An 11,854-nucleotide genomic window follows, 5' to 3' on the forward strand; every position below is an offset into this window, starting at 1 on the left:
GTGGAGCCACGGACCACTTCAAGAGCAGGTGTCCTCGTCTTGCAAATCTTCCTCCGGCCCGAGGCCGAGCCTTTACTATTGGCGCTGCTGAAGCTCGCCAAAATCCTGACGTCATTACTGGTACGTTCATTCTCAACAATCTCTGGGTTTCTATTCTATTTGATACGGGTGCAGATAGAAGTTTTATTTCTAGCGCATTGGTCCCATTGCTTAATCTAGGAACCTCTGTCTTAGACCCCGCTTTCTCTGTCGAATTGGCAAACGGAGAGTCTACCCAAGTGAACGAAATCGTTCGCAATTGCACGCTTACGTTTGATCAGACGCCTCTTAGCATTGACCTCATCCCTATGCAATTAGGAAGTTTCGATGTAATTGTTGGGATGGATTGGTTGTCCATCAACCACGCGGAAGTGGTGTGTGCTGAGAAGCTCATTCGCATTCCTTGTTCTTCTGGCGAGTCCATACTTATTCAAGGAGAAAGATCAGGTAGATGTCTGAAATTAATCTCCTGCTTTAAAGCTCGGCGATGCCTTCGAAAGAAGTGTCTCGCCTTCCTAGCTCATGTCTCCATCAAGAAATCTTTGGGGAAGAAGCTCTCTGATGTCCCCGTCGTGCGTGAATTTCCAGACGTTTTTCCTAAAGACTTACCCGGACTACCTCCTAGCCGACAAGTCGAATTCCACATCGAATTAGTTCCCGGTGCAACCCCCGTGGCAAAATCTCCGTATCGTTTGGCTCCGTCAGAAATGCAGGAATTATCGAGCCAGCTACAGGAACTACTAGACAAGGGTTTTATTCGCCCTAGTTCATCTCCATGGGGAGCTCCAGTCCTCTTCGTCAAGAAGAAGGACGGATCTTTCCGGATGTGCATAGACTATCGTGAGCTTAACAAACTCACGGTCAAGAATCGGTATCCATTACCAAGGATTGACGATCTTTTCGACCAGCTGCAAGGAGCCACTTACTTTTCCAAGATCGACCTACGCTCAGGTTATCACCAAGTACGCGTCATGGAGGACGACATCGCGAAAACCGCTTTCAGAACTCGTTATGGACACTACGAGTTCCTAGTCATGCCTTTTGGTTTGACGAATGCCCCTGCGGTGTTCATGGATCTCATGAATCGCGTTTGTCGTCCATACCTGGACCAGTTTGTTATCGTCTTCATTGACGATATTCTCGTTTATTCCCGCTCTAAAGCCGACCATGAGCTTCATCTCAGGCTTACCTTGGATCTGCTGAGGAAAGAGCAACTCTACGCCAAATTCTCCAAATGCGAATTCTGGCTAAGGGAAGTTCAATTCTTAGGTCACATCATTAACAAGGAAGGCATTCATGTCGACCCTGCCAAGATTGAAGCCATCAAAAATTGGGGAGCGCCTACAACGCCAACCGAAATTCGTTCATTTCTTGGTTTAGCTGGGTACTACCGTCGATTCATCTCGAACTTTTCAAAGATCGTATTGCCTCTCACAATGTTAACTCAAAAAGGGGAACCGTTCATTTGGAACCAAGAGCAGGAAGAGGCTTTCCAAACATTGAAACATAAACTATGTCATGCACCAATCCTGTCACTTCCTGAGGGTAACGATGATTTTGTTGTTTATTGCGACGCCTCGAGCCAAGGTCTAGGCTGCGTCTTAATGCAACGCGGTAAGGTCATCGCTTACGCCTCGCGTCAACTCAAGAGTCATGAGAGGAATTATGTCACTCATGACTTGGAATTGGGTGCTGTGGTCTTTGCCTTAAAAATATGGAGACACTACCTATACGGTACGAAATGTGTCATCTTCACCGACCACAAGAGCCTACAACACATCCTCAACCAGAGGGAGCTAAACATGCGACAACGTCGATGGGTTGAACTCCTAAGTGACTACGACTGCGAAATCCGCTACCACCCTGGAAAGGCTAACGTAGTGGCTGACGCGTTAAGTCGCAAGGAAAGGACCCAGTTGCATGCGATCCGTATTCAGTCCAATCTTCCCTCCTTGGTTCTTGAAGCTCAAAAGCAAGCGATTGCTGGTGGTGACCTCAAAAATATGCTATCTTGCGGTGCCGAACGGAAGTTTGAAACCAAGTCTGATGGTATACTTTACTACTTAAATCGCATGTGGATTCCAAACTCTGAACCACTTCGAGAACTCATCCTGAACGAAGCGCACAAATCCAGATACTCTATTCACCCAGGCAGTGATAAAATGTATCAGAATCTCAAGTCTCATTTCTGGTGGCCGGGTATGAAGAAAGACATAGCTTTATACGTCGGTAGATGTCTAACATGCTCGCGGATCAAGACTGAACATCAGAGACCATCTGGCCTGCTACAGCAACCGATCATACCGCAGTGGAAGTGGGACGAAGTCGCTATGGACTTCATTACCAAACTCCCGCGGACACCCAGCGGTTATGACACGATTTGGGTTATCGTGGATTACTTGACCAAGTCTGCCCATTTTCTCCCTGTCCGCGAGGACTACACTACGGAGAAGCTGGCGCGGATTTACATTCGTGAGATCGTAACCCGTCACGGTGTGCCTAAGGGCATCACGTCTGACCGTGACCCCTCTTTTGCGTCAAGGTTCTGGAAGTCATTTCAGAAAGCCTTTGGGACAAGTGTGAAACTTAGCTCTGCCTATCATCCTGAAACGGATGGTCAGAGCGAAAGGACCATACAAACCCTGGAGGATATGCTCAGAGCCTGTATCCTTGAATTCGGTAGTAGCTGGGAGACTCACCTTCCTCTTGCAGAGTTCTCATACAATAACAGCTATCATGCTACCATCAAATGCGCACCATTCGAGGCACTCTATGGCAGGAAATGTCGTTCTCCACTGTGTTGGTCCGAGACCGGAGATTCTCAAATCCTCGGCCCGGAACTGATACAGGAAACCACTGACAGTATCGCCATCATCCAGCAAAGACTTAAGGACGCCCGCTGTCGACACAAGTATTACGCTGACAAACGCCGCAAACCTCTGGAGTTCCAAATAGGCGATCGCGTAATGCTCAAAGTTTCCCCCTGGAAGGGCATTGTTCGCTTCGGGAAAAAGGGAAAGTTTGCTCCAAGGTACGTAGGACCTTTCAAGATCATCGAAAAGGTCGGACCCGTAGCCTATCGCTTGGAATTGCCTCCAGAACTCAGCCGTGTTCACAACGTTTTTCATGTGTCGCAACTCAAAAAGTGCCTCGTTGACGAGACCGCTCAAATCCCGATCGACACGGTTCGCATCGACGACAAACTACACTTTGTTGAGGAACCTGTCGAGATCCTAGATCGAGAAGTCAAAAGGACTAAGCGAAGCCGGATACCCATAGTCAAGGTACGTTGGAACAACCATCGTGGACCCGAGTTCACATGGGAGCGAGAGGATAAGATGAAGGAGGAATACCCTCATCTGTTCGCATGGTCATCATCTTTGTAATTCTAGAAATCTTGGAGTCTATGTAATCGTAATCATGTAATCAGGGACCAATATCAATCAATGAAGTATCATGTTGTTCCTATTTGCTTATAAATATTCTCTTATTTGCATAACACCAAGTTTGGCTACCCATGACTCGTGCTGGAAAACACAAGTTGTGCATACTTAATCATGTAAACATTGGGGTAAACTATGTATCATTGAGCCAAAATTTGTCATCATTCTAGCATTCATGAAGCATGGTTGTGTGTGTGTGTGTGGTGTCGTGTCGATTTTTCTAGCCGCACACAATGGAGTTTATACATTGATACAAGGTGAACTCGTAATTATAGTCCGGAATATAATTACATCAAGTTCACAGGTGTATACGTGTATAAACAATATGCTATTGTGTAACTATGAGTCATGAACTCAAGCTTCGTGTAGGGAATTAATCAATGAATGTTGAAGGAGTGGTGGGTTAGCCGCTGGTACACCCTATACATAAACCCCTTCGGCACAAGTTGATTATGTCTGAAGCGAGACTTGGAATTAGGGACTCATAGTTAGCGTGGCAGCTGTGAGGCGTTAAATTCAAGAGTTATTGAGGGAATTATTCATTGGAGATTGAAGGAGTGGTGGGTTAGCCGCTGGTACACCCTATATATAAACCCCTTCAATCCGAAATGAATATGTCTGATGTAAAGCTTGAAGGTGATGCCTTGTAGTGGAAAATAGTGTGTCGTCCTGTGTGTCATTGAACTAATAGGAGTCGAAAGAAACACCCAAGTGGAGTTGAGGGAGTGGTGGGTTAGCCGCTGGTACACCCTATATATAAACCCCTTCAACTTGATTTGGGTGGTATCCAAGACGAAAATTAGGGGTAGTGGCGCATAGTGGTCATCATGGGATCATTTGATCTAAAACATCATTGCATCAACTATACTAAGTTCTAAATTTCGGGACGAAATTCCTCTAAATTGGGGAGAATGTAACGCCCTGAAATTCGATTGGTAAACTAGGATCGTGAAATCATCGGAAACTATAGACTTTGGGATTCTGGACGATAAGTTCGGAACCCATATCATTGGAAAAATCTGCTTTTATCATTTAAAATGTTTATTTTATAAAACGACATTTACGCCTGAAAAATATTAATTTTTATGCTTTCGAAAAATTAAATGTTCTTATTTAAAAAGATTTCAAATAATTATTCGGAAAATGGTTTTATAAAAGTTTTGCTGAAAAAGTTTTAGTTTGTTTAAAAAAACTTATGAACTCGACTAGTCTTGACCCGTCGGTAGCCTAAACCCGAACCCGAGTCACCCGAGTATTTAAGCGGAAAATCAAGTATTCTTACACGATCTCTTTCATTTCCACCAACACTTCCCACCCAAACACTCTCATTCTAGAGAGAGAAACTAGAGAGAGAAAGTCTTCAAACTTCAAATCCGAGTCCACAAATCTGTTTGTTGTTATTCTTGGTAAGATCTTCTTGAAAATCATCCACTTTCATAACCATTTTCGGCCTCAAATCGAGCAAAAACACCCACTTTCGTTTCTAGAGTTTTCGGGTCAAAAACCGTCCTGTTTTGGTGTCAAAATGCAGGCTTTTGTGTTTAAAATCACTAGGAATCGATAGCCCTTTCAATCCCGAGCATTTCCATGTCAAAAACTTCGATTTTGGGTCAAAAATCTGGAAAATCTGAAAAACCCGTAGGTTTCTCCGTCGCCCAGCTTGAAGGAGTCGAATCAGACTCATTCGATCGAACCAGTCGATCGAATCAGTCCAGTCGATCGAATCAGTCCAGTCGATCGAATAGGAAAGCAACCGAATGGTCTCCAACTCATTCGACCGAATGAGTTTCGTATTCGATCGAACGAGTGTCTATTCGATCGAACAAGTTCCATGTTCGACCGAACGAGTTTTTCCAACTGGTTCGACCAAATGTGTTTCTAGTTCGATCGAATGTGTGTCTATTCGATCGAACGTGTTCCTATTCGATCGAATCAAGCCAGAACCAAGCTGTTTCGTCTTTAAAACCCAGTTTTTGCTCGAGGCCGCGTAAGCTCGTTTTCTTAGACTTATAGCACGTTGTTAACCTTATATTTATGTTCAACTCTAGGCTAAGGAGATCTATTGTAGCACCATCCTAACCCGAGATCAAGGTGAGTTCATAGCCCCTATTTAAGCTTTTCAAAACTATGGGGTGGAAACATGGTAACTTTACACGTTTGGATAAAAATCATTTATGCAAACACTCTTTAAACTATAAACTTTTGGATTTCTACACACGTGCGGAAATCCACAAGCTTTTTAAGAATCTATAAACTTTGGAAATCTATGAACATGGGGAAAACCCATCAACTTATGGAGATCTAAGAACATTGGAAATCAATGAGTATGGGAAATTCTATGAACATTGACATCATGGGAAATGGGAATCATATTCATATCATCATAGTCATTGTGTCAGCATGGAAATCTAGAGATCAAAGCATCATGAGTTGAATTGGACGCGAGAGTCTATTCTACTCTCGGTAGAACTCGCGACCATGAGTGGCATTCTATTCTCGGTGGCACTCGTAACTCATGGGATTTCATACTAGTCTCGGTGAAATCCATAACTCTTGAGGACCTATACTAGTCTCGGTAGGGACCAAGGGAACCCAGGATTCTTTGGGGAGTCTATCCTACTCTCGGTAGAACCTAGCTGAGTCCTGGATGACAAGAACGAGGTAGTCTTGGTTTAAGTCTTGCGTGGGATCAATCAAGTCTTGTGTGATCATTGAGTTTCATCTTCATTCATCATCATCATCATTTATTCACCATCATCTTAGATACTAGTAAACTGTGGGATCTTGGTGTTGGTTTATCTAGTAAACTTCGCATGCTCAAATCTATATGTCCTTATTTATGCTTAACTGCTATGTGCTACATGTATCGTTGGGAGACCACAAATCTTTGAGTAATCTTATCACAAACGACTCTAATGGGAGAATAACAAGCCCGCTGAGAGTCCAGGAGAACATTTCATGTTTTACTTACTACAAAAACCTCTTTGGGAAAACCAAGAGACCTTTTCTTACAAACCATCTTAAAACCGGGTATTATATCCAAACATAGTAGTATAAGTTGTAGGAGTGGTGGGTTAGCCGCAGGTACACCCTATATATAAACCCCTACAACCTATACTAGTATGTTTGTGTATAAACTCTTTTTCTTTAAACCTATGAATTCACTCATCTACTTTATGTAGTTGACAGTTTGTTACATGTTTTCAGGAAATAATGCAGCAAGAAATCCCTAGCAAGTTTAGAGGCCTTAGAGAGATGAAGGCTAGTCTAGGAGTTGTTTGGAAACTTGATATTTTGTATTAAAACAGTTTGTTTCATGTTACCTGGATGGTGTAATATTTGACATTTTGGTTATGTTTATGCATTTAGACTTTTATACTATTGTGCTCAACAATCACGACTTAGTCGCCGCGCCTCGATTATTCCGCCATCACGATCGAGGTGTGACATCACACTCATGTGATCTTTCACATAAACTCTGTATGCCTTTAAGTGAGTAGAATATCCAATAAAGAAACAATCTAGTGACTTAGTTTGAAAGTTGTTCAAATAGTCTCTAGTGTTCAATAAAAAACATTTGCAGCCAAAGGGCTTGAAGAACTTGATGTAAGGCTTTCTATTGTTGAAAATCTCATAAAGAGTTTTATCATGCCTTTTGTTCACAAGCACTCTGTTCTGAACATAACAAGCAGTGTTGATTGCTTCAGGCCAGAATGTGACAGGTAAGTTAGCATCAGCCAACATGGTTCTTGCAGCTTCTATTAGTGTTCTGTTTCTCCTTTCTGCAACACCATTTTGTTCAGGAGTTCTTGGAGCTGAAGACTGTTGCATTGTTCCTTTCAGAGCACATAATTCTTCCATAACTCCATTCTTGAACTCAGTACCATTGTCACTTCTCATCATTTTTCACTTTCTTATTCAGTTTGTTTTTAATCATTGTAACACAACCTTTAATCAACTCAGCAGTCTCATCTTTGGTACTTAGGAAATAAACCCAAGTATATCTTGAATAGTCATCAATGATCACCAAACAGTATCTCTTCTTTCCAATACTTGGTACACTCATAGGACCAAAAAGATCCATGTGAAGTATCTCAAGTGGTTGATCAATTGAATTGATGAGCTTTGTCTTATGAGTAGACTTGTGTTGTTTTCCCTTCTGACATGAGTTACAATGATCATCTAACTTAAATTCTCTTGTAGGTAAACCAATCACATGTTCACCCTTGACCAGTCTATTCATGTTCTTTAAGTTTACATGACACAGTTTCCTATGCCACAATTTTGACTCATTTTCAGTGGCTTTGGAAACAAAACATGCACCACCTCTTGAAATAGCTTCTTTCATATTCAACTTATACAAGTTGCCATTTCTTGGTGCCATCATCATAATCATTTCAGGTGGGATCACAAACACAGGTTTTAAGATGAAACAATGAGAATCATCAAAACTGACTTTCTAACCCTTATCACACATTTGAGATATACTCAACGAATTGTATTGTAGTCCCTCAACATGAAAGACATTGTCAAAAGAAACCTTCCCATTTGTCAATATCCCTTTACCCACAATCTTTCCACCATTTTCATCACTCCCAAAAGAAACAGGACCTTCATATTTCTCTTCATAGTTCACAAGTGACCTCTTGTCACAAGTCATGTGCCTAGAACAACCACTATCCATATACCATATATCATTCAATGGAGTGGCCTGTTCCTGCACAAAGAGGGATTTGATTAGTTAAGTGATGAGGTGCAAGCTTCATCAACTTGCAATTTATCAGTGTGAATTTCAGTGGCAGCTTGGGAAGTGAGTGTAGTAGGTTCAGGATCTTCATGAGTGATCTCCAGATTATCAGACATGTCAGTTTCATATCCACACTCTCTTGGTGTCTTGACAAGTGAAGCTGAATTGTCAAGCTCAACTGAGGCAGTTATCTTTTCTTGTAAGACATAGTCCTTAGTTTCTGAGAGGTCTCTTACATCAGTTCTAGGTTTCCATGTGAAACCTTGTGGTTCATATCCATGTTTTAACAAGAACTTTTCATCACCAGTGAGTACAGCTTGTTTCTTTCTTTGATATTCAGTTTTTCTTCTTGATTTCTCACTGCCTGATGATTCTTGTGACTCATCAGACTTGACTGAATGTGTATTTTTGGTAAATTTCAATGACTGGTTCTCCATTATCACCTGCTTTTGCTTCTGAGGTGATTTACTTCTTCTCACATTCTCAGTCATTTGCTTCTTCTTCTTTGTCTCATCCTTCACTTCAACTCTTGTCTCTATGATATTCACATTTCCCTTTCCCAAATACATGGCATACTTCTCTTTGTACAAAACAAAGTCTTGACCAAACTTTGTTCCATTTGGGACATGAAATGGCTGAAACTTGAGTCTCTCATTACATGAATCTGTATGGTGTCCATATTCATCACACTTTCTACACCACACCTTTCTTTTGAACATCTCATGTTCTTTTGGTCTCCTGAATCTTTTACTTGGTTTGGGCTCTTTTATACCAATTGTCTTTTTGTTTTTTAGATTGTCAAAATCAATTGAGAATGGAACAAACTCAGCCATTCTGATGTCACTTCTTTCCACATTCCCTTTAACAAAGACAACCTTTTTCAAATTCAGTGGTTGATCATCTTCATTCTCTCTATATCTTGACTTCCTTCTTTCATATTCCTCAAAAGTTTCTACCTCACCCACATCAAAGTCTTCAACACTTGAAAAGATAGGATAAATAGGAGTAATATATTCTATATCCATTTCTTCCTTATTTACCTTCTTTTTCTTGTTCTTTTCTAATTTTTCCAAAAACTTTTTGCTTGGAGGTCTGATAGCATTGTAACACACATTCATCTTTTCACCAATGTCAAAAGAAACATGTTCTCTTTTCATTTGCTCATTCATTCTTTTCATTTTATGTGTAACTGGAGGATACTTTGGAAGTTGATCAACAGATTCAGGCTTTCTATATTTTCTTCCCCTTTGTGATGCCTTTAATTCATCTTCAGTAATTTGATCACTTAAATCACTCAAGTCATCTAGATTTAAATCAATGGACTCAAGATCATCTTCTGATACTTGAACACCAATTGACTTTTCTTGCTTTAGTTCTTTCTTCATAACAAATTCACCATCTTCACTCACCTCAATATTCTTGTACAAATCTGCAACATCTTCTTTGTCTTGAAACACATCTTTGAATTGTTGTAGATAAGCACTTCTCTTCTCTTTGTCAACTTTAGGCATATAGTTGTTGTTGAATGGTGGTGGAACAGCCTTGTACTTTTCATCTTCTTTTACTTTATTCAGAATTCCACAAATGTTTCCAGTTGAAACTAAGTTCGTTAGGAATTCATTTTGAGTTTGCAGCTTTGTATTCAGCACCTTTTCATTAATCACCATCTTCTTCAACCCACTAATCTCAGTTGTGAATCTTGTCTGAGCTCTATAGCTATTCATACAATCCTCTTCCAAACTTTTCATTCTTTCCTCACTAACAATCTCACTTGCCTCATAAGCATTGATAATGCTTTGCTTCTTAAAACACTCACTTTCCAGCTTACCAACCTTTTCTTTTAATTCATTGACAAGTTTAGGTAAATCAGCATTAGGATCAGAATGTACCTTAGATGAAGATGCAGTGTCTATGGCCATGAATGCCACATTAGCTCTTCTGATATCATCTGCTATATCTTCCTCATGGTTACTCAAGTCAAAGCTTCCCTCATGCTGAGTAGTTACTGCCACATTGCCTTGATTTCTTGGTTGATTTTGGTTTGCTGGAATGTTGTTAGTTGCAGGGTTTTGAACAGCTTGATTCTGATTGTTGTTCATTTGATATACTTGATTCTGATTCATACCCTGCTGGTTGTTAATCTGATGCTGATAGTGGTTGTTAAAATTGGGATTGAAGTTGTTGTTTGGATGGAAGTTGTTGTTGTTGGGATTGAAGCATTGGTTATTGTTGAAGTTCTACTGGTTGTTGTTTCTATGCACATTCTGCTTGTATTGTTGTTGGTTTCTAGGCTGTTGGAACTGATTGACTTGAAAGTTCCTTGTCATATTGCACTCTCTTGCAAAGTGTCCAGGCTGTTGACAGTTGTAACAGATAGCCTTGGACTTGTCAAATCCTATTCTCTCATTTGGACCAGAAACTAGTGATCTACCAGTTCTATTGTACAGTCTCTTGCTTCTCAAAGCCAACATTGCAGCTTGCCATTTGAGATCCATGTCTTCAATGTCATCAGCATCTATTTGTTCCAAATCATCTTGCACTACACTTGTGTGAATCAAGTTTTTGGCCACAAATGCATTGTAGGATTCAGTGAACATACACATTAGGGCTTGTGCATCACTCCCTTGAACATGCCCTGCACCAGCACTTTGAGCATTTCCATTACCCACAGAGGCTGAATCATCATCAATCAATTGAACGTTAAACCTCTGTTGACCACCTTGACTGCTTGAACCACCTCCAATGAATGACCTAGGAGTCTCATTGTTGTGATCACTTGGTTCTTCAATGATGGGAATTTGTTGTTGATTCTTCATTGTAAGATTCCCATTGGAGCAATTAAAGCATTTAACACATTGAAACTTGGTTTATCTTCATTTATCATTTCATTCTCAATCATTTCAAGTTCAGCAGCTTGAAGAAAACATACTACATCATCCAATTTCAATTCATTGAAATTTTGCTTTTGAAGGATGAATTTGCAAGCAGTATACCATTCTTTTGGCATTGAGTTGAGCAACTTTGTATTCAAATCAAAGTCAGTCATTACATAATCAGTTGTTCTCAATTCATTCACAATACTCAAAAAACGTTCTAGTATTGATTTCAACCTTTCTCCGTCTTTATACTTGAACCTTTCCAACTGTTGCTTCAATCTTTGCTTCTTAATGTTCTTCAATTCAGTGTTCCTTTCATACATCTCAAGGATTGCATCATACATTGCCTTAGCACTTTGATGATGTGCAACCTTTGTGAGGATTTCCCAAGACAGACCAAGTTTGAGCATAGCCAATGCTCTGTCATCAACCTTTCTCATTCTCTCTCTGACAGCAGCAATAGCATTTGCATTAGCACCTTCTTCAACAGCAGCTTGTGGACCATTCTTGATAGAATTCCACATATCCACATCATTATAACAAACAGCAGCCTCAAAAAGAACTTTCCACTTGGTAAAGTTCTCCTGACCATACAATCTAGGTATCTTATTAGTAGACACCTCTTGTTCCTCATACCAGACATTTTCTTAAAATAAAAGTTAAGTTCTTATCAAAAATAGAGTAAAACAATCAGATCTGAGAATAATTTCTTAGATCTGAGGTGTCTGATATGAATAGAACAAGATTCA

The sequence above is a fragment of the Bidens hawaiensis genome, unplaced genomic scaffold (assembly GCF_021521415.1).
Source record: "Bidens hawaiensis isolate Kalapana, Puna unplaced genomic scaffold, B.hawaiensis_p1.1 tig00000097_1, whole genome shotgun sequence".
Classification (NCBI taxonomy): domain Eukaryota; kingdom Viridiplantae; phylum Streptophyta; class Magnoliopsida; order Asterales; family Asteraceae; genus Bidens; species Bidens hawaiensis.